A 22807-nucleotide genomic window follows, 5' to 3' on the forward strand; every position below is an offset into this window, starting at 1 on the left:
GTACATTTTACCATGTAACTGCATTTTTATCCGAACCGTATTCTCCTCCATGATATCCGACTCAATATCAAGATTAAGATCAGAGCCAAGGGATCCCCTCCACCAGTCGGGCACCTAACTCATTGCCACAGACGGGTCCGTGAGGTCTGACTCGTCCGCCATTGGAGCGTGGATTCCGTCGGTGGGACTAACTGTGAAGGAGAAACTCAGTCCCAATACGTCGTCCACCTTCACTGAGTTAACTGCTATTAGGGCGGCGCTCTGTCACATGACCGATAGTCCAGCTCGGCAATATGTGACCTTTACCGACTCGCGGCCTGCCCTGCAAGTACTGATGAAGCCATCCTACCACTGCAGCCAACTTGTCCGTAATCTACACGCATTGCACACACTTGGACTACGAGACGGGCACTCCATCTCGCTTCAATGGCTGCCAGGTCATTCCGGCATTCAGGGGAACGTTGTCTCTGACGCAGCAGCGAAAGAGGCGCACAATCTGCCTGTGTCTATTGGAATCCCGTATTCCAGATAAGACGGAAGTGCGGCCATTAATGCACTGGGATGGAAACTGCAGTTGCCACAGCTTGGCAGGACCCTCTTGGTCAATTGCGTGCCTCTGCACGCGATTGACCCTCAGTGCAATTTCCAGTTTCCGCGAGGCCTACAAAAGCAAGCGGAGGGTGTTGTTGCCTTCACTGGTAGTTCTCTTTATAAACTAGGCTGGGCGGACTCGCCATTATACTCTGTGCGCTCTGTGAGAGAAGACATACGGCATGTCTTGTAGTTACTGCCCGCAGCATACAACTCAACGCGAAACAGCGAAAATAACTCTTCTGCGACTGCTACGCGGAAATCCTTTAGAACTGCTTCACTTTCTTGGTCCGTGGCAAAATCACGCTGACGCGGCGCGAGGGACAAAAGCTCCCTTAACTTTTTCGTCTGACTCTGGATTAATCGAGGTTCTTTAACCTTGGGATCCTCACATATTTTTTTCTCCTAGGGCGGTAAATTTTTTCTACGTTCCCAACTAAGTTTATTTTCCTCTCCCTATTATTCATTGTTACTGCCTACTTCTTGCCCTTTCCTTTTCTCTTTTTTCGCCTCACTACACTCACACCCATCTGAAGTAGCAAGCCCCACCCTTTGTGGGACTAACCTATTCAGTGTTCATTAAAGCTCTCTCTCTCTCTCTCTCTCTCTCTCTCTCTCTCTCTCTCTCTCTCTCTCTCTCTCTCTCTCTCTCTCTCTCTCTCTCTCTCTCTCTCTCTCTCTCTCTCTCTCTCTCGAACAACCGAACAACCGAACAACCGAACAACCGAACAACCGAACAACAGCACCTGTTGTGCTCATTAGAGATTTTGTTCCCTCCTTCATTCGTTCCCATATGCATTCTCTTCTTCCTGAACCAAACATGGCCTTTGTTCGTATGTGTCTAGTACTGCAGTGTCTTTGTGTTAGGTTCACTTCAATGCGGGTGTTCTTGCCTTGAATACATTGAGTGAATTAGCGTGTGTTTCTAATTGCGTCGGTTGCCGAACAATTGCGATTCTTTTCAATGGCGATGCCGTTTGAGCTGGTGGTTGGGCCGGCGAGCCTGTCCAGAAAAATCTCGCCGAGCGATGACGTCATCGCGCGTGCCGGCACCTCCGTAGCTTTGGCTCGCCGCGCTCGGGCGTGATTCCTGCCGCCACCTGTCGGTGGTTCAATACAACTGGTACAAGCACGGCTTTCGAAAAGCGTCACGGGGTGGCTCTTTCTATAGCCTGGCGCGCGACCGGGTGGTGCAGTTTTGACGGTGCAAAGAGAAGAGTTAATGCCAAAATGAAACAAGACAAGAGGCCGAGAAACGATAACGTTAATCCACTTCTTAATTTAGCGTCCCGCAGGCCAGACCGCACGAGACGAACAGTGGTCACCGAGCATATTCAAAAATTTTGAGTACACGTTAGTCCCGCTGTGGTCTCCGCTACTCTTTCAGCTTCACAGCGAATTAAGCCGGTGGGCACGCGTACATTGCACACGCTTTAATGACCGAGTCTTCATTACTCTTTCGGGTGCTAACGGAGACACCACGCCGAATACTTTACCGAGTATCGAAGCATAACCACGCACAAAACTTGGCCAAGTCTCCAAGCGTAACCACGCATAAACTTAGCCGAACTAAGAACAAGCTAGGTGGCTCCGCCAGTTTTGCTGTTTGCCCAGTCTTCGCTCCACTAATGCGAAGCTGCCCCAATTTTTTTCTCTCTCTTTTCTGTTGAAGTCCCCTGCAATCAGAAGTCGCAGGGGGCGTCGCGTCGGCTTTGCAGGCCAAATAAACGTTTCTTCCACTCCACTCCACTCTCTTTTCTGTTCTATTGCTTTCCCTTCAGCCGGACCTGGAAATAGCCTGCAGAATTTATATAAAGTAATAAGAAAAACTACAGAAAGCTGGCCGTGCGGATTTTAGCTGACCGTGCGTACGGTCGTAATAATTGCCTGGGACATTTCGAGGCCCTGTAGCATGCGTTCATTGATAGGTGCAGAAGGAGGGTAACTGCCCTTCCTCCTATTCACTTCTACGTGACATGATCATCCCTCTCTGCGTAATACAGTAAAAGCTCGATAATTCGAACTCAAAGACGACCATAAAATTGTTCGAATTAGCCGGAGTTCGAATTAGCGGGCGGGCGCTAGAATGAATGAACATCGCGCCACACTGCGCGGGGAAAACACAAAGAAACCGCCTCCGGGCTCGTTATCGCGAATTCGGCGCTACTACACGTTTGTGGTGGGTGATTTCGTAAATAATGTTCATGGAGCTCGAACAGCGAACGGCGGCAGGGGAGCGGCGCCCGTGTGGAAGCGAAATAAACTGTCGCAGCAGCGTAGCGCGCGCGCTACGATTTTCTTTTTTCTTTTTGCATCTCTAATTAATTTGGTTTTGTTTGGATTTACAATACATTGTAGTCACTCTAGGCTGACTTCTTCTTCGAGAAGCGATGGGAACCAGGTGGTCATAGTAACCGAGTTCGAATTACGAGCTTTTACTGTAACACTGTTTCATAACGAGTAAGATGTTCTTTTAAGGCAGCAAACTCACAAAATTATTACCGTAATTTGCTGATTTATAATACATTGCGCATGGTTCGTGGGGCTGCGCAACACGAGCAAAATTTTTTTCTTATTCGTCTATTTGGTCAAGAGTCGTCGCAGCTTTCTGACAACGCAGTCAGTGATACGTACTCTACATACAATGTGTAAAGTCGCCATCGTGCACGCTGTAAATAGGAGCACACGTTTCGCACAATCTCGATGTTTGCGCCGAGAAAACCGTGTTTCGCAAATGGTCGCGCATCTCCTCAAGGGGCCGCCGCTGAGCCCGCTGTTTGCTTTGCTCAGCTCGAGCGTCCTTGAAGCCTGTGACCGAGGTTAGACGTCACGGAGGTCGTAGGTGGAAGTATGCCGCCCAAACAAGCCCAGAGGACACTTAGGGAAGTGGTGATCCCTCGCCTGAACAAGCGAAGAATCGTAAAGCGCCGCACCAAATAAATAGCCCGCACATGGCAGAGGTCAAAACTTGCCTTCGCCGCTGACATCGCCGCAAATCGTTAGGAACGAGGCCGTCTTGTCATCGCAATTAGCTTCATCTCCTTCCCCGCAAAGCGTGACGCACTGAGAGTGCGGAATTTCATTAGTAAGGACAAATAATTACCTAATCTGCACACAGTGGGTTGCATACGTCCACGTACTAACAGCAGCCGCGTTTGTTGCATTATTGCGCGCGCAATCTGCAACGGCCGCGCAAACGTGCATCGCATTACGTTCAAGTTCATTCAACCGGACGCTGAATATTTATCCGCTTTTATTTTTCGCGCCGAAAGGTCCCAACCGAGGCAACACGCCGATCCACGGCTAACCAGGTGGCCCCGATTGAGGGAGACCGTCGAGATAATATATCGACGTCTTCCGAACGTCTGCCGTCAACCATTCATGAGCACCGGGCGTCCTAGCTAGCTCGCGAGGCGGAGGATGCGGGCGCTGATGCACAGCCGCCGGACGTGTCGGAGGTGTGCCGTAACTGCTGATGAAAGCGAGTTCGCCACGGCCACGCGCGCGCACTCTAATATGCGAGGCACGTGTGCGTATACGATAACAGGCAAGACGAGTGAAACGAGCCTCTTCGACGACGCTTAACCTTGAAAAAGCTTCCCATAGCCGATTCCCGCATACATGGTTAAGACGACGGCGTACACCGCAAGTGCACAACGCAACCCAGCCGGTAGTCCATTGTCCGTCCGCACTCGAGGGCCGACAGTGAGCAGCACATCAATCGCGCATGCCCGGGGCGTAACATTTACTCAATAGTCTCGTATCTCTATCATTTACAGTCGTGTACACAAGCGTGCGGCTCTCGAACTCCCTGATTATACCTTAGTGTAGCTATTCTCCTTACGACGATGCCGATAATCGCCGAAACTGTAGCCGAGCGCACGAGCATCCATTCTGGTGTGCGGGTGCCGTCGACAGCGATGCGTGCGCGGACGGAGGCTTCCCCGCGAACCTAAGACTTATCACGGTACGCGGGTGGATATGGCAGCAGGCGGCTCTTAAATCTTATGCAACGGACCCTGCGTGCAGGTCGAATTGAGCAAGAAGGAAAACCAGGGACGTAAGCGTTTGTCCAGGCCATCTGTTCTGCGCGGCCGACAAGTGCACGCCAAATACAATACACGGTGGCTCCCACGCGGAGGTCTTCTGACCCCGCTGAAAGCCTCTGGATGCCCGCCAACCGTCACGCCCCTCGGATTCGCTTCTTTTATTTTACCATAGCGACGAGACGAGACGGGTTGATACGGTGCGTTTGTAGAAAACATTGATCCATGTTTTTCGGCGCACAGCCACCTTGAGCAGAGGGTGTTTATTTACTAAAAAGGGCCGTGCGAAAATCGAGCGTCTGCTACGGGTAGAAGAGAGAAAAAACGGCGTCAAGTGTAGACAACAACAAAATGACCAAGTGCGCATAATTGACAGCGACCTTGTAAAGAGCTGCTCGTCGATACGCAGAACAAAGGTTCGTGACAGGACAGGGCGAGGCACTATTTATCATCGTCAATTGTGTAAGTCTAAGAATGGCAATACGAAAGCCACCATTCTGGCCCTTTTCGGCCTTGCAGCTCACTCAAGTTTGTGACGGCTGTACCATGGGACCTTTCCACGAAGCGTACTGAGCGTTTGAGACCAGAACAAAAACTGCATCTTCGGACTGCGTAGCACTGTTTGTGCGCTCATCTGTTGTTCAAAATACATGTGCCACTTGTTGTAGGCCCCCAAAACAGTTTTTAAATTCGACTTCCAGAAGAGCAAGGTCGCTTCAAACACCCACAAACACTGTTGAACGCGGGCTCGCGCACACGCACGCACGCGCACATACGCAGTGTTCTAAAAGGATCTACCAAATCTGATTGATTGATTGATTGATTGATTGATTGATTGATTGATTGATTGATTGATTGATTGATTGATTGATTGATTGATTGATTGATTGATTGATTGATTGATTGATTGATTGTGGGGTTTAACGCGCCGACGCAACGCAGGCGATATGACGCGCCGTAGTGAAGGGCTCTGGATTCATTTTGACCACCTGGGGATCTTTAACGTGCGCCGAAATCTCGTACACACGGGCGTTTTTGCTTTTCGCCTCCATCAGAAAAGCGGCCGCCGCGGCCCGGAATCGAACCCGCGACCTCGTGCTCAGCAGCGCTACGCCCCATGAAATCCAATTTTAAAACCTTCCTTTACTTTTTCACTCTATTTCACAAGCTGTGTACAGCAGTGCCAATGCTACGAGGCGTACCAAGGCATTTTCTAGGACAAGCAAAATGGTTGAAGGTTGGGCGAGTTGGTAATGATGCACCTCAAAAAACAAACTGCGCGCAAATTAACGAGGACCGGGAACACATGGAAACAGCACAAGCGTAGTGCTGCGCTTGTGCTGTTTTTATGTGTTCCCGTCCTCGTTAATTAGAGCGTAATTTTTTTTTAAAATATTCTAGTACTCTATACCGAGGTAGTTACACCTGCACAGTGAAGGGAAGAAAATGTCCTTCCAAGACCGCAACTTTTGTCGCTTTTCGCTTTTGTCGCTTTGTCGTCGCTTTTCTTCAAACGCCCTGCGTAGAGTGGCACGGTGAGTTTTACGCGCTTATTGGGCGAATTGGTTGAGAGCGATGAAGCACGAACAGTGCTGCAGGAAGCCTGTGAAATAAAATATATAGTCTGTTCTTGTTAATAGTTTAAAAAAGTGAAACACTGGTTCACTTGCTTGATACAGACTGAAAATCTTCACCCCGTATTCCCGTGCTTCAGTATGAGACAAACATTTTATGCGCATATTTCAGTGCTTTCCTATATTATGTTATGCGGTGCCGCGTAAGTCCACTAAACTGGTGCGTTTCGGAATACGAAATGTCAAGTTGTATAAATGACCCTTAATCTGCCACCGCAATCGTCTCGGATGATTTCAGAGCACGCTTGGGGTCTTGTTTCGCGTTCGTACACTGTCGTACAGGCTATGAACTCACAAAACTGAAAGGATATCTGCAGACGTGTGCACGAGTTACTATGCATACCTTAAGGGTGACTCCAGCTCGCAAGCGCCTGTTGATGCACGCGTTCGTCTATACTCTGCTCCGACCCGCCGCGGTGGCTCAGTGGCTAAGGCGTTGCGCTGCTGAGCACGAGGTCGCGGGTTCGATTCCCGGCCGCGGCGGCCGCTTTTCTGATGGAGGCGAAAAGCAAAAATGCCCGTGTGTACGAGATTTCGGCGCACGTTAAAGATCCCCAGGTGGTCAAAATTAATCCGGAGCCCTCCACTACGGCGCGCCTCATCGCCTGCGTTGCGTCGGCGCGTTAACCCCTACAATCAATCAATCTATACTCTGCTCCGCAGAATCTGCGCACCGTTGTTGAAGCTTCGAAGTGTGCCTAGACTTCGAAATTGCGCGAGATAATCCCTTCCCATGGACGTCATCCGCCGCCATCCAGCTCATAACAGCACACGACGCCTGCGCGGATGAATACGTCGTGACGTGACGTGAGCTTCTTACCCAATCATTTTGAAAAACAGAGCGAAGGAGACACCCTCAACAACCATGTAGCCTCATATCTTGACAACCCAGGGTAGTCAGATGTTAAATCTTTCGCGCTGTTTCTCGAAATAATTAGTCCCAACCAATTAGTCCACTTTCCATCCTTTCACTTCACTGGCTCACGTCGGCAGTAGCCTTGCGAGGGCTGCTGGGAGCTGGTGCAAGAGAACGTAGAGTAAAACCTCGCTATAACGAAATCCTGAAGACGGCAAAGTGACTCCGATGTAAGTGGTACTTCGCTAAAAGCGGTGATGATTTTCTCTCCCTGCACTGCAAGTGAAGCCGTAAAAAAATCTAATAAATCAGAACTTTGAATAAAGCGCTGTCGCTATATGAAGTGCTTACTGTACGCATTTCAGCACCGCAATAAATGTTGAGAGCGAGAAACTTGGGCAGGGTTGGAACTACAAGTGAGATACGTCGCAAGAATTTTGAGCAATGATATCAGTGACAGTTGCCGACTGGCTCTCGTTTCTTTTCCTTTGTTTTCGTCCATCTTTTTTACAACTTATGTTGGTTTAAGGGCTTGTTTCAGAACTGTAGTCCTTTCGGTCCTGGTGTCCTGATGTAGGACACCAAGCAAAATTCTTTTAGTAAATCAAGAACGAAATCAGAACAGCTAGTTTTCTGGGATACACTTGTTCAAGGATGTCTCTTGGAATAGGTGTCACCATTCTCCGTTTTGTTGTTGTTGTTGTTGTTGTTGTTGTTTTTGTTGTTGTTGTTGACGATAGCTGAACGCTATAAAGAGGAAGGCGTTGCAGTGAAGACCAGGCTGACGACGTGGCGACCCAGAGGGCCGAAATCCTCGTCTGGTTACACATATGTAAATATATATATAAATGCTTGCACTATCAGCTTTATTTTTGCTTATAAGCTCAGTGCTTTCTAAAATTTGCGAAAACAAGCAAAAATATGTTTCTTTTTTCTGGAATTTAGAATTGATTACCTAATGACCTAATTACACGTAATTGCTGCGAATCGCTGATGACTTGCACCACAAGCTCGATTTCTCGTTTTTAAGCTAATAGAGTCCTAAATTAAAAAGATCACACATAAAAAAATTTCGTTCGAAATAAAATGTTTAGCGCTGAAAGGGCTCTCGTTCGCTTCAGAAGATTTTCTAAGGACGCTGTCTATGACTTTTTTTTTATGGCGAAGCTTTCAGCCTCTCACCAATATCGCCCGTAGTCCACTCAAAACACAATGCAGGAAAGCCGACTTTCTCTGACGATGATGATCATCGTGGGTGAAGTGAAGAAAAATTAAAACGTTTCCCGTGGTCGGAATCGAACCTCGGTGCCTCGAGTTATGAAGCCAACGCCTGTCCGGTTGCGCCTTTTTTGTTTTGTTTTCCCCCTGGTATTCATTACACTACAAGTCAACGTAGGAAACGATATACAACACATATTTACAACTATGTACGCATACAAATGAGTTGATTACAAGCTGAAAAACAAAAATAAACAAAATGAACAATTATGCACACCTAGTTTAAAACGGGGGCAACATTGAACAACTCATAAGAAGGGGATGCCAATCACGGCGAGAATCATTTTGGTCATAGACGTCTTTAAGATTCCGGCACGGACCCGCCGCGGTGGCTCAGTGGCTAAGGCGTTGTGCTGCTGAGCACGAGGTCGCGGGTTCGATTCCCGGACGCGGCGGCCGCTTTTCTTATGGATGCGAAAAGCAAAAACGCCCGTGAGTACGAGATTTCGGCGCACGTTGAAGATCCCCAGGTGGTCAACATTAATCCGGAGCCCTTCGCTACGGCGCTCCTCATCACCTGCGTTGCGTCGGCGCGTTAAACCCTATAATCAATCAATCAATCAAGATTCCGGCACGGCCGAAACAGCTTGAATTTGGAGAGGGGTGCATGGACGTGCAAAATTAGACAGGCTGAACCTCTCCGTGTGACGACGACGATGGTTGAACGCTAGGGAAAGCCATGGAATATCCATACCAGTAGCGAGCGGACCCACATCACACCATCTTACCGCACTTAGAAGGTAAGGATCGAATAACCCCCCCACTAGTAATAGTAAATAAATAGGGTCCGCTCGCTCCTGAGTTGGTTCGTCTGGTGTTAGACTTGATTTTGGAAAGCTTCGCGTTCCCCCATTGTCGTTTCGACCCGGGGGATCATCGATGTTTTTCTCTGTGCGTGTGCGTGTTCAACCAACTTATAAAACACATACCGCTAATACCCAATCATTTAACTTCCGTTACGAGCACACTACAACCAAGGTTTCTCCGTCTAAAATCACAACAGGAATGCCGCAAAAACCTAACAAGAATTCCGGTCGTATGACAAAAAACTTTGTTGTGACAACAGAAGCGCTGTTGTTACGACAAAGCCATCTGTTGTTACGACACACATTTCTGTCGTAACGACAAAGTCAATTTTCTCAATGACAAGCATTCCTGTAGTCACAACAGAACTTCCATTTACGCTACTCTCCACAATGGGCAATAACATTCAAACCATGTGCGACTGCTGATGGAAAATCCGGATCACGACAAGACAGGAATTGGGCATGACGGAACATCAAACTTAGGACAGGAATGCAACGCACGACAGAACACCAGGATCACGACACGACAAGAATGCGACAAGATGACAGTACGACACGCGAAAATACGACAAACTACAGAAATTTATCTTGTCGACTTTTTAGACAGTACTCTCTAAAAACGCAATCCAAAAGCAATTGCTGTTGGATTGTGTTTTTAGAGAGTAATTTCGAGGATAGCGTAGATAATCACGGCGTTACGATAAACTCTAATACTGCAATTTCACTTCAGCTGTTTGCATACATTCGTCCCAGTACGATGTGATCGTTGGTAGAACTAGGAGCGGACAGACTCAAATAAATGTTCCGAACAGGGCATTTTATATATCGTTCTGGCGTATGCCTTACTGCAGGAAAATTATATGATTAAACTCATTCAGATCATTGTGACATCTCCACGCCTTAACTTATATACAGTCACCAACTATTCCGTTCAAACAAAATAAAAGAAATAATACACATCAGCCTAAATTATTTTTCTGAAATCTTTTAATTGGGAAATACCGAATAGATAACAAAGCAAGACGTAATAACATGCCAATATTCGAAGTTGATTGATTGATTGATTGATTTATTGATTGATTGATTGATTGATTGATTGATTGATTGATTGATTGATTGATTGATTGATTGATTGATTGATTGATTGATTGATTGATTGATTGATTGCCCGCCGACGCAACAACGCAGGCGCGCCGTAGTGGAGGGCTCCGGATTAATTTCGACCACTTGGGGATTTTAACGTGCGTCGAAATCTCGTACACACGGACGTTTTTGCTTTTCGTCTTTATTACAAAAGCGGCCGCCGCGGCCGGGAATCAAACCCGCTTCTTCGTGCTCAGCGGCACAACGCTAATATTCAAAGTTGAACGTTAACAGGCGAGTCAACTTCAAGGGCCACGTAGCCGCTTTTAAGCCTATCATATGAGCTGCCCGAAACAAGCCATGTCATAGCTCAAAAATAAGGCGTGTGCACCAAACCATTTCCCCTGAGACTCGAACGAATGACCGATATACTTTCGTACAGGTCAAGGTCCCGTTTAACATGCTCAGCAGAACAAGGGCATAGCAGTCGTAAAGCAAAAGCCAACCTCGGATAGTCGATGTTTGAATGATCGTATTCTTTTGAGGCTGCCCCAGGTTTGTACCATATCTTCCCTTCCCGTAGCTCATACCGTTATATTGGTTCTTGCCTTCGACCCACGTCGATGCCTTGCCAAGTCAGTATTGACTATTGTATTGTATTGTATTGTATTGTATTGTATTGTATTGTATTGTATTGTATTGTATTGTATTGTATTGTATTGTATTGTATTGTATTGTACACAGTCTTGTATTGTATTAAATGGCCCCGCCCCTTTTAACTACTTGGCTTCTTCGCCTGTTTGCCAGCACAGCACTTTGAATCGCCACGACACCTAGAACCGAAGGAAACATAACGAATACGTTCAGTCATCGCTTTCCGTTTAACTTAAGACAACAAACTGGGTCCTGCTCTCAGCTATTCGATTGATTTCCTCCTCGACGGCTAAAAATCAAACGCCCCTTCGTCTAACGACGTCGATGGTTGAAACGCTCAGCTTTCTCGAGAGGGATTCGTCCGCGGTCATTGTGGCTGTGGACTTTGACCCTTGATGGGCTAGACTTTGCATCGTTGGGATTTTGACTTTGGCCACTGACGGTTTGGAATTCGATCGTTGAGGCCTTGAATGTGGTCGTTGCGTCATTCGACATTTGTTTTCGTCATTTGCCGAGAAAGCTTCGCGTTTCAACCGTCGTTGTCGTTAGGCGAAAAGGCGTGTTAACGTTTTTGTCCCGCGTAATGTGCCTCCTTCCGAACTGTTCCGACCGGATCGGTATGGTTCAGTCGGACAGACAAGAGACCCAGGTTCGATTCCAACCACGGGAAGCCTTTCATCCTTGAGGCACTTGATGTGCCTTCGCTTACCATTATCATCATCGTCGTTTTATAAAACCCGTTGTGTAGAGTTGGCTTTCCTGCAGATCGTTTTGGTGACGGCACGGCTGCCCCCAGTGCGGCTTATAAAGCTTCGCTTTAAAAAGAGAAGGCGCCCTCTTGGGGTGGGCTCATTCTAGATAAGCAGGAGCGCTCCACGACATTTCCCGGAAGCTCCGTCGGAAAGCATGCCGCTGCATCAACATGCGCCGAACGAAGAGCCAGCGAACGGTTGCCGATTGTTTCCGTCTTTTGCTATCCCTTAATATGGCCAACAATGGCAGGAAAGTGAGCGCATTGAAGCCGGATTATTCAGCCACCGCGTGCTTCTCCCCCACGGCAGCCCAGCGGAAAACGTTTTCTACGACACAGCACAGTGTCCTCGGCTCTGTCTGTGTCGCACGGTGGAACGCTGTGGACACGAAATGTGAAAAGTCTCTTGTATACGTATAATCGCTCGCTGCATAATCGGGTGAGAATTATTCCAGAGCCCGGTACTGTGACACGATTTGCAGCACAGGCATCGCTCCAATATTTTAACCACCACATGTTAATTTTAACAGTAAAGTGTTTTATTCCCGGATACACGAAGATTTCACTGACGTCATATCCGTCATGGATATGACGCCAGTACAACCAAGGAGGCGGCGTGTAAAGGGTGCACCCCTGCACAGAGGGTCTCCTTGGGGGAAGCAACCTTTAGTACTAAAGAGTGCGTTGTACGTAAGGCCCGTTCACACTGCGACGAAAGCGACCAGAGTTCTGTCGCTTTGTCGCGCGACGACAAAAATTGGTCCCGACCATTCGCCAAAAAAGGTCGTCGCGCGACAAAGCGACGGAATTTCCGTCACTTTCGCTCGCTTTCGTCGCAAGTGTGAACGAACCTTTAGGGTTGTTCGTTTTCGGGTTTCAAATTTTAACACGAAAGGGTTTTATGCCGGCATACACCAAGATTTCACTGACGTCATATTCGTCACTGAAATGACAGCAGAACACCTTTGCCGAAGCGACCCCCCAGCAAGACGTCGCTCACCAAGCACACCCACAAGACAGCCGCCGACCCGCAAACCATTCTCAGCTGCAGATTTCGCTGCACATTTCACTTTCGTGTTTTACCGATTCCTATGACAGAGGAATCAACCACAGTTTTTCTTTCTTTCTTTCTTACTGGCATGCGATGTATGTATACAACGGACACGAAAACAATTACGTGAACTTATCGCGTAGTGCCATGAAAAAAAAAACACATTACAACCAAGACTCTTCAGACATGGCCCATACCATTACTTACTGGCGCATATATAATGTTAAACGTCCCTCTTAGACGCACATACATACATACATACATACATACATACATACATACATACATACATACATACATACATACATACATACATACATACATACATACATACATACATACATACATACATACATACATAGTCTCCTCGGGGCCATCGTCATCGTCAGCATTCTTTGTTAGTGGTGGCGATGGTGAGATGGTGATTACAATAGCTCACAACTAAGAAGTACGCATGTGCGAGCGGACACATTGTCGCTTGAAGGCATGGCACATATCCTAATCTATGGTCAGAAGCGTGGTAAGGGGAGGGAGGGTGTGTGACAAGGGGGGGAGGGGGCAAAGCTAGCGGGACGCCGAGGTGAAACGGCAGCGGGAGCATCACAAGCGGCACCTCATCTGTAAACACTGTCAGCCGAAGGAGAGCGCCGCGTCCCCGACACCGAGGCGACACGCTTCTCGTCGCGGTACCCCGCACCGGCAGCGGCCACCGAGAATCGTGATCGCTCCTGTCGGACCGAATGACGGACCCCGCGCATTTCGCCGAGCTAATTGCGTGCAGCGCTGCTAACTGACACGGGCAGGCATCACGTTCCATCAGAAACACCAAACGCGTCCAACCGCTTTCCCGGGCCAGCACGCCGCTTCTTTTGGAGCCGTCGTCTGCGAAGGAAGCGTGTCACTCGGCTGAGACTGGCCTTTGACTGTCAAGCCGGTGTCCAGGACGGCGAGTCTTCATCACTGCCCCGGGAGGAGTAGCGGCCGCCACTGAGTCTTACGTTAAGCTGCGGCAGCGCTGCGCCGAACTTGAGACGCGCATCGCGCAGTGAATCGTCTCCCGTGTTCCGCTTCTTTTTTTCTTTGAGGAGGCCGCCTGGTCGTCCCATACGTCGCCGCTCGCTCGCCGTAGCCTTGACCGGCCGAGCACGAACGCGAGCTCGGCCGTCGACGGGGCCGAGGACAGCGCGCTGCGCGAGTGCGCGCGGCACCAGGAGACGGAAACCGATCGCCTTGCCGATATATTTGTCTTGGGAGCCCTGCCCTCCCTCGCCGTGTGCTTCCCTGGGTGTCCTGCGCGTCACGACTGAGTTGGTGCACGTCTTCGGTATATCGCCGCGCCCCCGGTGTTGTGCGTGCGCACGCGCGGTCCTGCACTCGGGTGTACAGGGAATGTGGAAGTGCTGCCGCCTGTACAGTATTTCGCACTTATGAGGTGCCCTTACTATCTAAAGAACGTCTTTGTGACGTAAGTTAACTCGTTGTAGTTGTAATCATTTATTGTGGCTACAAAGTTAATGTTCCGTATATGGAACATTACGATGACACAATTTTGGTTTTTTTAAAAGCGGAGCTTTTTTTGGCGCTTCCCCAGATTTTGAGGGGGCTGCTGCCGCTACTGCTGCTGTTGCTGATTTCTGCCTTGGTGCCTGGCTGGCTTTTATCTTACACCAGATAACGTAGCTGCCCTCCGGATATAGCGACCGCGAGAACCGGAAAGTGGCTCGCGGAGGACGCCTGGCGAAGTTACAGGAGAATAGGCTGGCTTCCTCGAATCGCGCGCGAGGGGTCGGCCGGGGGAGGAGCAGAAGGAGGAGAAGGAGGGGATAACTTTATTCCTTCTGTGAAGCACCTTGTGTTGGAGTGCCATGGTCTCGAGGACGTTCGAGCGTTAAGTACCAGCGGTCAAGTCCAGCGTACAAGTATTGGATAGTGCCACACCAACACACCAGTGTCAACCATATCCTGCGTTCCCTTTGGGACTTTGCACGCGAGGCTGCCACCTTGAGCCGGACATAATTTGATCCCTTCATTCCCTTCCCACTTTCAGGTGCCTACAGACCAATACCTGTCCCCACAACGTCCTACTACACGCTATGTGCCCCACCCAATACTCCGCCACCTCTGTAACTTCTGCGGCATTTCTAGCGCCTTATACCACCTGGAGTTGAAGTTCCAACGAACCCCTACTGTTAGCAGTGAGTGGAGCAGCTGACCAGCTCGGAGCTGTCGGACAAGCGACGATGGTTGGAGCGGGCCCGGACGGCCAGCCGCCACCAAGGCGCCTTGGACTATAGGGACGCATCTGACGGAGTGGAGGCTCTAACATCCTCCTCCTGCTCACGACTTCACAAAGTCTCTCTCTCTCTCTCTCTCTCTCTCTCTCTCTCTCTATATATATATATATATATATATATATATATATATATATATATATATATATATATATATATATATATATATATATATATATATATATATATATATATATATATATATATATATATATATATATATATATATATATATATATATATATATATATATATATATATATATATATGTATATATATATATATATCAAGTAATGAGAGCAGAATTTTAATGTCATTAATAAGAAAGGCATACAAGCAAAACGCACTCCCCGTAATCACTTATGGTGTAAAGTCCTGGGAACCTACCAGGAGCCTCGATAGAAAAGAAAACTTATGCCTTTCTAATTAGCCATGGAAAGAATGATGACAGGAGTAACGCTTGGAGGCAGTGGCTATGAACTAGAAAGCGGGGGTCTCGGATTAGGGAGCAAAGTCGGGTAGACGGCATCCCAGCTCAAATTAACAGGAAGAAACGGAGTTGGGCTGAACTGACAACTGGGGGACCACCAGGGCGGCGGAGTGACTACAGCGAGAGGAGGGCTAGACAGGGACTAGAAATGGGACTAACGACTGATAATCCGATGGAGCTATGATATAGGCAAATTACGCGGCAAAGAAAGGATTCAAACAGCGCAGGGTGGGAATAATATATAACCCGCCAACTTCCGGTCCGAGATAACGACGATTGGAGTTAAGGTTCTAGAGGCGAGCATTTTGTCTGGCATAGGAGCAAAGAGAAGTGGGAGGGGGTCGAGGCAAGAGCAAGACGGGGAGTACTTTGCGGATTGCGGACATCGAACTGTGGCAACCGCGTCGTGGCAATAATAAGCGATCACTCTTGTACGATTCGACGGTCGCGTCTTGACCTGCAGACATGGCCGCCAGCGCCGTGGCGCTCGGTGTGTGATTAAGTTTCCGCACGTATCGCCCTTGGATTACGCAGAGAAAATAGCGGTCCGGAAGGGGCGATAAGGAAGCGACGTGGGTTTCACGGTCTGGGCAATATTTCTTGCCTTTATTTCTCACCCCGTATAGGATCATACGTGTCCGGATTCGCGGAAGAAACTGCAAAGCGATTGCTGTACGACCAGTCGTGGCATTATCGGCCCACGTCTACAAGGGTCGTCCCGTCGCCGCTACTTGCGGCGAAGCGCCGCTTTTCTGCGACTTCTGCGGTGACCTCGGTCGACGTGGGTTGCGGATTTTCGAAGGTGAAGCAAGATGTCGAAGGCCCCGCAGCGTTTCGTGCGTGCCTGGCGACGAAAAAGCTCGCCTGTATACGGACGAACAGCTCACCTTCTAACTCATTGCTTCGAGGTTTTCGAACACGCTGATATCACGTAAAGGAAAAATCGCATGGCTTTGAAAGCCTCAACATTACGGCCGCGGGCTGCGGGCATGTAGTTTTACGCCTTACGCGGTTCTTACGTCTTTTCAGAGTTGGCTCTAAGAGGCAAACACGGTCACAATTTTTTGTTTCACAAACGCTCACAGATGCCTCCGGCTTCAGCCATGTTGCAGGCACCAGAAAACGAAAAAACAGCAATAAAAAGCTAGTGGCCTCACCTCTGTGCCAGACGTGTAGTGTGGTGACGGCGGACATTTTTTATGGACTGCCGAAAGCATGCGACGGAGGGGTCAGCTTTGTTTAAAAACTTCGAAGAAGAGCCGCTCCGCATGCCTCTTTGGACGAAGTCATTTCTCCTAAAGACCATTGGATCACAAGGATAGACATTTTAGATGCAGAGCATCTGATTCACTCGCCTTGTCCCTCCGGCGTCGTCGTCGTTGTCGGCGTTGTCCACCCCTCTGCCATTCTCCTCGCCGCGCGAGCTGCGCTCTCCGCCGCTCACCCCCTCTCCTCTCCGATAACGAACACTCTCTCGCGAGGGGCATTGGATTGGATTGGATTTGATTTGATTGGATTGGATTGGATTGGATTGGCTTGGCTTGGATTCGGTTGGATTGGATTTGGATTGGATTGGATTAAAGTGGATTGTGTTGGATTGTGTTGCGTCATAGCCGCGGCACGTTGCGTCATAGCCGCGGCAGACGCGCTGGGGCCAGCGCATGTGCAGTACTCTCTCTTCCGCGGTTTCCTCTCCTTCGGGCGCGCTGCGCATATAACCGGTGTGCCGTTCTCCGGCGAAGCAACATCCACGCTTGGCTCAAACACCTAGAGTCCACGCCGCTTTACAAGTACGCCAACGTCGTCATCGACTGGGACCGGCTTACGCAGTCCCCTCAACGTTATGCGCGCTATAAAACGCGTTCCCTTCGCCGCTCCGCCTATGCGTCGCATCTACACAGGGGTTCCCGCGAGGGGAGGTGGGAGTTTTACCCCTGATCCTCCGGTTTTTGAGAGACACAAGGCTCAGTGACTCTTGATGATTTCCCGCGCATAACGGTAAAAGCGTGCTGATCGGGGGAGGCGCAATTGCCGTCGCACCACGCAAGGGAACGTCCATCCCTTAATAAACATAATCACCACCACCACTCTTCAAAATTTTAACGCACTGAAACGGGTTGAGTAACTGCGCAACTGTATGGTTGCTGTCCAAATCCTCATAAATGATAATTGCGCCGCATTGATAAACGCAGGACCACCGAGTAAATTGGTTCCTTCGCACCTCTTTTTTTTTTTAGATCGACGCAAAGCTGGCAGTGACTTGTGTGTTAGTTTGCTTTCATGGGACTGTACATAAGGAAATGTTTGCACAACTGCGGATCACTTCTAGGCTTGTTTTTCTTCGAATATTGAAGAAACCCTTCCGGCGCTGTAAACCCAGGTCGAACGCGTTTCACTCGAAACGCCTTCGTGTGCTTGTGTCAAAATTCGATACAAGCAAACGATTTTGGTTCTGCGTAGATGCGACTATTTTGCATTAACTATGGCCGCATGAAGTTCTTCACCAAATATCAACCGCCTGTAGGCGTTTCCATCCGCATTCCGCGAGAAAGAGAGCCTGGCGAAACTGGAAGCAACAACAACAAAAAAAAAAAACGTTAAGAGGGCGTCTAAGATTTCTCTCATGACGTGAGAATGTGTGAGCATTACTTCCTGTTGTGTTGTGAAAGAAGTGTTGGTGGTAACAATGACGGTGCTGGCAAATCGGAAATATGGAACTGGCCGCGAGATTCTGACGGGTTCTGGCGTCAGGTGGATTGGCGTCAGGCCAATCGACCTGAGTAAGTATGTTGTTAGGTTATGTTGTTAAAACCAAATCAAGGCTTAACGTTAGCTAACCTCAACGTTGAACCTAATGACGTCATCATCATCATCATCATCATCATCATCATCATCATCACCAGCCTGTCTACGCCCACTGCAGGGCAAAGGCCTCTCCCATTATTCTCCAATTACCTCGGTCCTGTGCCAACTGTGACCAATTTATCCCCGCAAACTTCTTGATCTCATCTGCCCATCTAACTTTCTGCCGCCCCCTGCAGCGCTTGCCTTCTCTAGGGATCCACTCTGTTACCCTTAATGACCAGCGGTTATCTTGCCTTCGCATTACATGCCCTGCCCAAGTCCATTTCTTCTTCTTAATTTCTACTAATATGTCTTTAACACCAGTTTGCTCCCTGACCCACTCCGCTCTCTTCTTGTCCCTTAATGTTACACCTATCATTTTCCGCTCCATTGCCCGCTGAGTCGTTCTCAATTTAAGTTGAACCCTCTTAGTGAGCCTCCAAGTTTCTGCCCCGTAGGTGAGTACCGGTAAGATGCAGCTGTCATACACTTTCTTCTTCAACGACAATGGTAGGCTGCTATTCATTATCTGATAATGTCTGCCATATGCACCCCACCCCATTCTGATCCTTCTAATTATCTCTGCCTCATGGTTGGGATCTGGGGTCACAACTTGGCCTAAGTATATATATTCGCTTACCACTTCCACTGCCTCGCCATCTATCTCAAACTGCTGTGCTGTCCCGAGGTTATAGATCATTACTTTAGTTTTCTGCATATTAATTTTCAGGCCCACGGTTCTACTCTGTTCGCCCAGTGCGGAAAGCATGCTTTGTAATTCGTCCCCCGAGTTACTTAGCAAGGCAACGTCATCAGCAAATCTGAGGTTACTGAGGTATTCTCCATTAACCCTTACTCCCACCTGTTCCCAATCCAACGTTCTGAATACTTCTTGTAAGCATGCTGTGAATAACATTGGAGAGATTGTGTCTCCTTGTCTGACACCCTTCCTTATAGGTATTTTACTGCTCTCCTTATGGAGGATGATGGTAGCTGTAGACCCATTATAGATATCCTCTAGTATTCTTACATAATGCTCATCTACCCCCTGGTTCCGTAATGCCTGAATGACTGCTAGGGTTTCGACCGAGTCAAATGCTTTCTCATAATCTATGAAGGCTATATATAGTGGTTGAGTATACTCAGCGCACTTCTCTATCACCTGATTGATCGTGTGAATATGGTTCATTGTTGAATAACCTTTACGGAACCCTGCTTGTTCTTTAGGTTGACTGAAATCTAAGGTTGCAGAGATTCGGTTAGCGATTACCTTGTAGACGACTGACAGTAAGCTGATCGGCCTGTAGTTTTTCAAGTCCTTCATGTCGCCTTTCTTATGGATTAGGATGATGTTCGCGTTCTTCCAAGATTCCGGTACCATTGCGGTCATTAGGCATTGCGTATACAGGTTTGCCAGTTTTTCAAGTACAATTTCTCCGCCATCCTTCAAGAGGTCTGCTGTTATCTGATCCTCACCAGGTGCTTTGCCCCCTTTCATTTCTTTCGAGGGTGCAGCGATGGCGTAGAGGTAGAACACCCGCCTCGCGTGCAGAAGGACCGTGGTTCGAATCCAGGTGCCGGACAATTCCCACCGGATTAAAAAAAAAAATCCGCGTATTGATGGAATTGCACAAAGGGGCTTGGGGTGCGGCCTGACCCCGGCGACCATTGCCGGTAATGCACTCCCTCACCAGAGCAGGATTGGCCACCCTGGTGTAGTAACGGCCACAACCTCCCATGAATACGCCAACTAACCCTCGGCCCTCAGTCCCCAGCGGCTGCGAAGCAACTGACCACGGCGGCGGTCAGACCTGTGACGCAGCAGAGGGTGCTAAGAATCACTGGATCCGGACAGGCCGCCAATGGAATCTGAACCTGGCAACGTTTAACGTGCGAACCTTATCTAGCGAAGCAAGTCTCGAGGTGTTGTTCGAGGAATTAGAGGGCATTAAATGGGATGTAATAGGGCTTAGCGAGGTTAGGAGGGCAGGCGAAGCCTTTACGGTGCTGAAAAATGGACACGTCTTATGTTACGGTGGTCTAGAGGACAGAAGAGAACTGGGAGTGGGATTTCTAGTCAATAAAAGCATAGCTGGCAACATAGACGAATACTACAGCATTAACGAAAGGGTAGCAGCTCTTGTAATTAGGCTCAATAAGAGGTACAAGTTCAAGGTGGTGCAGGGCTACGCGCCCACATCCAGCCACGACGACCAAGTAGTGGAACGCCTCTATGAAGATGTGGAATCGGCAATGGCTAAAGTAAAAACGCAGTATACTGTAGTTATGGGGGACTTCAATGCTAAAGTAGGCAAGAATCAGGCTGGAGACAAGGCAGTTGGGAACTATGGTCTGGGCTGTAGAAATAGCAGGGGGGACCTACTAGTTGAGTTTGCAGAACGGAATAACCTACGCATAATGAATACCTTCTTCTGTAAACGGGAGAGTCGGAAGTGGACCTGGAGGAGCCCGAATGGGGAGCACAAAAATGAAATAGACTTCATATTATGCGATAACCCTGGCGTCGTGCAGGATGTGGAAGTGCTCGGAAGGGTAAGGTGTAGTGACCACCGTATGGTAAGATCTCGAATTAGGCTAGAGCTGAGGAGGGACCGCAACAAGCTAGTACGAAAGAAGCCGATAAATGAGCAAACAGTAAGACGTAAAGTAGAAGAATTCAGGATCGCGCTGCAGAACCGATATTCCGCCCTTAACGAGGAAGCCGAGCTTACGACACAGGAAGCCAGCGACAACCTTACACGCATTCTCACGGAGTGTGCAGTAGAAGTCGGGGGCACTATGGCTAGACAGGATACTGCTAAACTTTCACAGGAGACGAAAGATCTAATCAGGAAACGGCAAACCATGAGAATCTCTACCGCAGCTGACAGAATAGAACTAGCAGAGCTCTCGAAGTTAATCAATAAGCGCAAGACAGCTGACATACGGAAGTATAATATGGAGAGGATCGAATACGCTGTAAAGAACGGAGGTAGCCTGAAAGCAGTAAAGAGACGTCTTGGCGTGGGGAAAAATCAGATGTATGCACTTAAGGATAAGCAAGGCAATGTCATCACAAATAGGGATAAAATAGTCACAGTGGCCGAGGAGTTCTATAGGGATCTGTACAGTAGCCGGGACATACAGGATAATGCCGAACGAGGCAGTAGTTCAGAGGAGATAGACATCCCACCAGTAACGACCGAAGAAGTAGGGAACGACGTCTTAAGCAACGCCAAACTCACTGTACGTAAATCTTCGGGTACCAGTCGGCGATGTTTGGCGTGAAAGCGTAATGTTAGGGGTATACCATCGGGACGTCGCATTTCCACGTCCGCAATCAATGGAGAATTTCGATGAGAATTTCTGGCTACAGGGATTTTCCGACACTGTTCTTTTTTTTTTTGCCAGCTGGGCCAAATATTACTTGAGTGATGCTAACGCATGCCATTCGTCTGAAAGAATCGGTAAAAACGCAGAAAGATATTTAAGAAACGAAGTTGTGTACTGGAAAGCGGAGTCACGATCCTGCCGTTTTTAGTGCTCACCTGAGATCGTCATCAACGTCTCGTAAACGTCTAACAGGGCATCCTACTATAGACCTTAATAAGTACATTTGATAAGTCGTCTAACAGGGCATCCTACTATAGACCTAAATAACGACATTTGATAAGTAGGATTTCCCGTGGCGTTAGGTTGGATGATAGTGGGGCGATAAGGCTGTCGTTTCTGTTTTATCTCCCTTTCCCGGATTATTTGTTTCTGGTATAAATTTCAGTATAGATTCCATTTGGTGTTAGACACAAAAGAAAACGCGCGGCTACTTTCATAAGGTGAGCGCCTCAACCAATGAGCCGTCTCGGCGTGTGAAGGCTCCCACGCACACAACTCTAGCACATGCAGCCAGGCGAGAAATTCCGCAGGCCCAAAACAGTCGTAGTGCCCTTCGGTAGGTTAACCTACCACGTGTGCGTCAGAGCATCCTCTATATTAACGACTAGATCTACGCGCTGGCGAGTCCGAGGATCGTAGCCAGCTTCGCCCTGCTATCATAGGATCGAGCTCCGGCCTTCGTGCGGGTCGCCTAAATTAATTCCATTTTTGCCGCTCGCCGCACTTTAATACGTAGAAGACAAATGGCTCTATTCACGGCGTACGCCGAGGCTCTTTTTCAGCACCTTCGAGATCGCCTTTTCTCACGCTCCAGCGGCCGCGCTCGCTTATTGTGTATCCGAATAAAGGGGGTCGAACAGAGAGGATGCCAGCTCGTCCGGTCGCCTGTTGCGGTCGGTGTGGATGTCGGCGGACGTAGGCCGAGTTTGCCTCGCTTCTGATCTCAATCGGAGCGAGCGCGCGTAATAACGTGAGCCCGCATAACTCGGTCGCTTCCTCCTACCAGATTGGGCGATTCTGATTGTTTTATTCTTTCGTG

General features: G+C 48.6%; 1 protein-coding gene across 1 annotated transcript in view; it reads right to left on the reverse strand.

Annotated features, from left to right (window-relative positions):
* Window positions 1–22807, reverse strand: part of LOC144174788 (uncharacterized) — a gene marked incomplete at its 5' end in the record, with an annotated part of 85527 nt that overhangs the window by 9489 nt on the left and 53231 nt on the right.

Source organism: Haemaphysalis longicornis, unplaced genomic scaffold (assembly GCF_048455015.1).
Source record: "Haemaphysalis longicornis isolate Haplotype H1 unplaced genomic scaffold, Haemaphysalis longicornis Haplotype H1 scaffold_3, whole genome shotgun sequence".
NCBI lineage: Eukaryota > Metazoa > Arthropoda > Arachnida > Ixodida > Ixodidae > Haemaphysalis > Haemaphysalis longicornis.